This window comes from Bicyclus anynana, chromosome 12 (assembly GCF_947172395.1).
Source record: "Bicyclus anynana chromosome 12, ilBicAnyn1.1, whole genome shotgun sequence".
Classification (NCBI taxonomy): Eukaryota; Metazoa; Arthropoda; class Insecta; order Lepidoptera; family Nymphalidae; genus Bicyclus; species Bicyclus anynana.
This window is the reverse complement of record NC_069094.1, coordinates 15,869,423-15,877,488: the sequence shown is the minus strand read 5'-3', so window position 1 is coordinate 15,877,488 and position 8,066 is coordinate 15,869,423.

The window sequence follows — 8,066 nt, the reverse complement described above, 5'->3', positions numbered from 1 at the left end:
GTCGAACAATTCGCATTGATTGGTCGATTTATAAGAAACTAGCGGACGCTAGTGACTTCGTCTGCGTGGAAGTCAATGTAAACTTTCACCCCTATTTCACCACTTTAAGGGGTGAATTTTAAAAATTCTTGAATCACGTTGTATTTCTTGTTAACCGACTTCAAAAAGGAGGAGGTTCTCAATTCGGTCGGTTATTTTTATGATTTATGTACAATTTTTTAAAATTGAAGGACTATCGATGCAAACTTTCAGCCACTATTTTTTTCCCTTGAAGGTAGAATTGATCAAAATTCTTTCTTAGGAGATGCCTACGTCATAACATCTACCTGCATGTCAAATTTCAATTCAAATTTAAAAGTATAATAAAAAAAAAGAGTTTGTTTGTTTGTTTGCAACGCTTTCAGGCCTATACCGCTAAATTTTAAGCCTCAATAGCTCAACGGTAAGAGCGATAGAATTCATCATCGAAGGGTTCGATCCACGCCCCATGAGTCTATTGTCGCACCCACTTCTAATGCAGTCTTTACTAGTCTAGTCTAGTCCTCCAACTAGTTGGAGGGAAATGGGAATACTGGTCATATTAAAAAAAATATATGGCAAATATTCTTTTACATTAAACAAGAAAAATGTACTTTAAAAATCTTTCACTAATGGAAAACTACATTATCCGGGAACTATGCGATTGAAACCGTAGGGGGTCCGCAAGTTGTTAGATTTTAATGTTTCTTCGGTATTCTTTTTTAATTACAATAAATCCGTTCCTGATTAAGATTTCATTCGGATGGTTTGCGCTTTAATTTCGCGATTCTTGGAAAGCTTTTAAACAAGGCGGCAGTAACTCCTCGCTCCGTAACTCCCGATAAGCCGAGTGCTAACAAAGTCTTAATAAAACACTTCCTAATCCTGCAGGAGCGAAAAGTTGCCGGTTTACCGACGATACCTGGCGGTGACATAAAATGTGTGGCGGGGACTGATAATTAATATCCTAGTTTACCTTGATAGGTAACGTAACGTACAAAGACGATAGACCGACAGATAGATGGTTAATTACACTGTCTATTTGCGACTCGATGAAGGCTGTAAATACGAAGTCAGTTTGACTTAGATTTAGTGTAGACACATACATTGTGTGTAAAATAAAGAACCGTCTCGTCTTTAAATTAAATAGAATAATCAGAGAATAATACAGGAGGTCTTGATAGCCGCAATATCCCAGTGTATGTGACTTATCTGTCTCCGATTCTGCGGGGGTGTAAATTCGAATTCAGTCCGGGGCATGCATCATTAATTAAATATCACGTGTATCAAACGGTGAAGTGTATCAAACAGCATATTAAATATCACGCGTATCAAACGGTGAAGGAAAACATCGTGAAGAAACCTGCATACCAGAGAATTTTCTCAAATCTCTGCGTGTGTAAAGTCTGTCATTCCTCATTGGGCCAGCTAGGACTAAGGCCTAAAACCCTCTCATCGTGCTGAATAGTGAGCCAAATATGGTTTGTTAACGAATACAGGAGGATGCTTGGAAACCTCTGACTGAAAAACATGTTTCTTCTTTGATCCTTCAGGTGCACACGCAAAACTGAAAGTTCAAAAGTCTAAACTGCCTTGGTTTAGGCTTTTAAGAATAGAAGATTTATAATATTTTCTTCCAAAATTGAATTAAACATATATCTCTCTAGTTGTGTAATTGCTATGGACTCTAAACTTACCGTAGCAGAGGGCTTCATAATGAAAGGGGGGAAATGACTCTGTAAATCTGTAAGGCTGCTCTTGGAGACTAGGACCTCTGCTGCTTTGGCAGATGGGGTCTATCAATCAATAGTTTGAATCAATCCTGACGCCCAAGTGATTGTAGTTGGAATCCACGACTGATTTGGAATGACGTCAGAAATTAGTAACCTTAATTAGTAAGCCTCATATTTTTAAAGGCTTTTTGTGCTCAAGGTACATAACAAATGATGGAAAGTAAAACTTGAAAGAGACAAAACAAAAGTTACAGGTCGCTCGCCAAAGCTTCGGGGTCAGAAAAAGCTTTGAAAAATGCTTCTGGTTGGGAACCCATTAGTTAGCTGTAAGCTTGACTAATTACTTCCACCGGCTCCGTCTCAAGACGGTGGGTGTGAGTTGAAAATTTCAATTTAACTTGAAGGAAGTTCTCATTGTTGCACCGCGAGATTTTCTCCAGCAACTCTCGGGAAGGCAAACTTGCATATTTTGTTATGTTTGATTTAAATAGTGCTGAATACTTATTACACGCCACCTTTTAGCATTTACATTTGTAAGACTTTATATTATTTTCTCTAAAATAAACATTGTAATAGATAGATTTAACGTATAACACAAGAGCAGTTTTTAGCGGTTTATGGCGTCTTAGACAATTTAAGAGCCGACAAAAAATTGAAAAAATAATTTGCAAAGTATTTTATAAATATTTTTTGACTTTAACATTATAAAGTAATAACAGTATAAGCAATCTCAAAAAAAAACAATATTCATAGTACTTTTAACTATGCAAATTCTGCAAATTTAAATCAGTATTACTTGGTTAAGACAAAGAAAAAAAATCGTGAGGAAACTTGCTTACCAAAGAATTTCCCATATCGTTTTATTAACAAACTTAACAAACTTGTCAGACATATCTCATTGTGTGATGAGAGTCAGTACATTCAGGGTATGGTTGAAATTTACATTTCTAAGCTCTCTTCCATTATAAACTGCACAGTCACTTAAAGGTCATGGATCATTTAAGTACTTCTCGTAAAATAAAAAAAACATACGTTACACAGAAAAGGCAGCATATTGCTCACAATTTCACCGAAACTTCGAAATTCAAATGCTGGCCATGAAAAATCGCAATATAGTGGGAACCTTAGCTCATTTAGTTGAACTTATCAGCGGGAACTTGTAACTTTGCACGTTATATTTCCGCGATGAAGCTTCACAGGTAGCGTTGCCTTTGTCCTGTCTGAATGACCTAGTTCGCTCTCAAAGAAACGAACTTTGCCTCCAAAATGACTCGTCGATGGCATTGTGAACTGAATGTACATTGAGTACCTACACGATATTGTATGTACCTCGCTACAACCTGAGAGATTTGTAATGTAAAAACAAATACGTTCATTTGTAGAGTCACTTACCCAAACAACAATGTTAATAAAATAATATTTTATTTTTTCTAGTCTGACAAAATTGCCTTGTTGGTCCAGTGGTTAGATTAATTGGATGCGCATCATGAGGTTCTAGGTGCCTGGGTTTGGCTAAAAGATATAGAGTTTTCTTTCTTTCAATAAATTCTCTGTAAACTCAAGCGCGGAGTTGAGAAGTGGAAGTGGAGTTTCGTGTCTTGGAGAGCACTTAAAGGTCATTTTAGTAACATTACTCTCTTTGTTGATCATTATTAATTTTTTCTGTTTTCTGTCGTAAAGTATACAGCTTTGACACTTCGTAACATTACGATCTATGTGACTAATTATTTAGTAATTTAACTTCAACGTATACTTATAATATATATTTATTATACTAAGATAACGTCAATTAACTTGATCTTAGCCTTTCACTCACTTTTTCTTCACATTGTCCACGTCATATGTATAGAATATCACATGGATAAATATTTATATCTATATGCGTATATATTATTCTGTAAACAATATACTAACGTTTACATTGTCATTTTTGAAAAACTGCTTAACAAAAGTTAAAGAATTTCACTACAGACTGCTAAAGCACAACTAAACCCCATAATGTTTACTATCCAAACAACAACATTTGCTTAAAATATTAGCTTCCAAGCGCACACCGAGCATGAAAGCCATAAAAGTGAAATAAGCTTCATACATAGAAAATTTAATTTACGTACCTACTCCTCGAAGGTCGGATCCTTTTCCAATTTCGCTCGGATTGGAGATACCGCGCGAGTTTAATATCGATTGCATCGTAAAGTTTGCACACAATTTGATAAGTGGCCGGAAACTGAGAAGATGTGACCGTGCCCAACGGAATATTATTATAGAGCTCGATACGTTGACTTGTTTGTTCTTCTCTTGAGCCATTTCCGCATTTGACTTCCCAGTTGGCCACACATGGACATTAACAAATTATATTGACGCAAGCGAGACACACCTGCATACTCATGAGTATAGCTGCAATATGTTGATACGATCATCTTTTATCTAAGAAAGACCAGCGAACGAAAGTAAAATTCTGTTTTTTAACAAGCCCCGCAGTAACCTTTTTTTTTCATTACCGCTACCGCTTAGCTGCAATTATGTTTGACAGTAAGCGATGATGCAGCCTATGGTGGAACGCGCTTGCCTAAAAGATGCCTATTCACTCTTAACTTAAATATACCCATGTTGTAGGTGGTAGGGAAAACGGAAGCTGGAAGGGCATTCCATAACTTCGCAGTGCGGATCAGGAACGAAGAACCGAAACGCTTCGTACGCGTCCAGACGATACGCATGATACGCATGAATCCGTATGGATGCAGACCTCTGCGATGCCTGGCAGTACTATGGTAAAAAGGTGAACAGGGAACTAGATCGAAAAGTTCCTGAGCGCACTCTCCGAAATAAATCCTGTAGAACTCTGACAGGCAACTTTTCGGCGACGGATCCAATGGATCTCTAAAGGATAAAAAGTAGTTTATGTTCTTCAAGCTACGGTAATGCAAGTATTTAACTTTAAAATTCGTGTGCGAACAAACCTACAAGTCCGTTTTTATAATATTTAAAACCGGAACGGCCTTTCATGTCTTTGTGAGGCGAAGAATAATAATTCTTTTCAATTAAATTTTCCGCAGTTTATGTTGAGGGATTTTACTGCGTTTTATTAAAAAACTTATTATCCCTCTCATTTCACTTTTATTATACTTCTAAAACTTTTTAATATTACGAGCATTTCACTCGGGCGCCGCGAAAATCCTAAAGTTTTTGAGAAAATCCTACAAAAGGTGTCTTCGAGTTTTGAATTTATTGTTGGCAGGTTTGATTGACGGCGCGGCTGTGAGCTACTGTGCGCGTTTCATGACAACTGACTTCACATTTTTATAGATGATACTCGATATATCTCTCTATCTATATACTCGACGAAAGTCTTCGAACAGTGCGTGTTGCCAGTAATGATTTACGGATCCGAGACTTGATCGCTAACTATGGGCCTTATTAGAAGGCTCAAAGTCACGCAGCGGGCGATGGAGCGAGCTATGCTTGGAGTTTATCTGCGTGATCGAATCAGAAATGAGGAGATCCGCAGACGAACCAAATTCACTGACATAACTCAGCGAGTCGTGAAGTTGATTTTCAATGGGCAGGCCATATAATTCGAAGAGCCGATGGACGTTGGGGTCCGAAACTGCACCGAAAAGCACAGTGTTGGTCGACCCCCCACTAGGTGGACCGACGACATCAAGTGGGTTCGCAGGGAGCCGCGGGATGCACGCGGCTCGAGACTGTTTTGTTTCAAAGTCCATTCAGGAGGCCTATTTCCAGCAGTGGACGTCCATTGGCTGTTAATGATGATGATGATGATGACTCGATATATTATACTATCAGCGTACTGGGCGTACTTCACAATCCATAGTGATGACACGCTGTTTGCAATTCACTTAATCATTCAGATTACAGCTATCTGATTACAAAGCACAAAGCTATACAACCATCGAAAACGGTTCACTCGTCTGCAAATTGGCATATAGTAAGAAAGTGGATTAACTTACGATTAAACTATCCTACATTTAACCGACAGTAAAAAACAGGCCATATTCTATTGCGTCGGAAAATTAATATTAGTAGTTGTAATAACATAAACATGAGAACCATACACTGCATATACCTCTACTAAATTTTAAAGTGTGAAGTGGAGGGCTCAGTAAAGCGCGAGCCGCGTAACATTCCCCTCACGTCTCGCCGAGCAATAACTCGCAACACCTTGCTGCGTCGCTGGTTGCTGCACAAAATCATATCAAGCTATTACACTTCCTAGTTTGAGCCAAACCGACGATAAATCTGCGGCGATCTTCCTGCTATCACTAGTGTGCGGAATTTTAAGTTAGAAAGTTACAACTTTTTGTAAATATATAATATAATGATAGTTACAAAATTATTGAACTTTATTTTAAATGACCGTTTATTTTAACTAACAACCTTGAAAGTCTAAGGCTAACTAACTTTTCACATACAGTGAAATTCATATAAATATGTTATCAATGCGCTAACTTTAGTTCTACCATTCCATGTGTCCTTTCCTTACGCACATTTGTGTCCTGAGGTAATGTAGATCTTCTTTTAAAAAAAATATGTGCCAAATATTTTCAATAAGACCAATAGCCATTCCCTTCCAACTAGTCGGAAAAGTTATGTTAGGAGTAGACGCGACAATAGTCTAGCGGGCGGGAATCTAACCACGACCTCTCGGTGATGAGTCTGGTCTCTATAACGATGTTGATGTTGACGCTTCCAATAAAGAGATCCTGGGTTCAATTGCCAAGTCATCAAGTTAAGGATTTTATATTTTCTATAATAATGGATCAGGTCTGGTGGTAGGCATCGACGGTGACTAGTAACTGTCAACGTTCCGGTATAATGGAACATAGAAACCAGTACAATAAACTGGTAGTTTAACTTCTAGATTTTAACTGCATCGTCGAAAATAAATCAAATAAGATCTCGTAGTCAAGTCTTACTTGTCGTAAATGAAAAAAGTAAGTTGCAGCAAAAGAATTCATACATGAGTTGTTGAGAATTCCAAGGAAGGTTTAAATTCTACATCAAAGAGTTTATTAAGAAATGTCAGTAAACCACAGAATCTTCCAGAACGCTAATCCTGCTTCTTAGAGTCGGTTTACTACCCTATCAGTCAAAACCGAAAAGTACACATAATATGAACCAGCACAAAATAATCCAATCCGGAACATTCGATTTGTAAGACCACGCCAGAACTTGTAAGCCAACTTTCTGTATTATTTTCATGTCGATGCGAACATTAGAATAAAGTCCACATAATCGCACCATCAAAACACTCCGCGTCGGTTTGTTTCGTGAATTGCGTGCAAAGTTTTCACACTTGTGTAGACTGGAGGCACTTGAGCGAGTTGTAAACAGATTATGAAGAGTACTTCGCGCCCGCGTGAGGAATCCCTCGAACGATATGTGCGGAGTTACAATGTACTGGTAACACGCATAACACGTGCTAATGCTGAAAGTTTAATATACAGGTTTTAAGACACAAATAATTTAACTAATACTACCAAAAGCCCCGTGGTTTCAAAAGCGCATAGTGGACATACACACTCAAAAACCGTGATGTTTTATTGGTAAAAGAATTTTTAATATCTGTTTAGTAGATCCACAGATTACCCCTTACTCACATACATACAAACTCTATATCTATTTTATAATATTAGTACAAAATATAATCCAATATAGGCTTAACAGCGTTTTCCATTCCCCTCTAACCAGTCAAAAACACTGTGACAGAAATGAATTTTATAACCAACATTAGTCCAATAGATCGCTATGCGTCTCATAAGATGGCTTAAAGCAGCGTTACCCATCAGGTGGGTCGCGACCCGGCACTGGGATGCCAAAAAAATACCGAAGCATTATGGAGGCAATGCTGCGACTTTGAATAAGTACTAGGAGATGGTCGATTTTATTTCTTGACTAACGAGACAATAACGATCGCTAGACGAGCGGATTGTAGACATTATGGGTCCATAAACTTAAGTGGGTCACTAAGGAGAAGTATGAAATTTACTCACAATAAAATAAAGTTTGGGAAACGCTGGCTTAGAGTCACTCAGCGGGCGATGGAGCGACCTTTGCCCGGAGATACTGCGTGATCAATAAGAACTGAGGAGATCCGGAGAAGAACTAAAGTCACCGACATACTCGTAGTCTCAACAAGTCGCGAAGCTGAGGTGACAATAGGAAGAGCACATGGTCCATGGTGGAGGAGCCGATTGGAATCCTTTAGTAAAAGCGCAGTATTTATTGGTTGACCCCTACTCTAAGTGGAAGGTAGATCAATGACATCAAGTTGGTTATAAATAGAGAACCGCT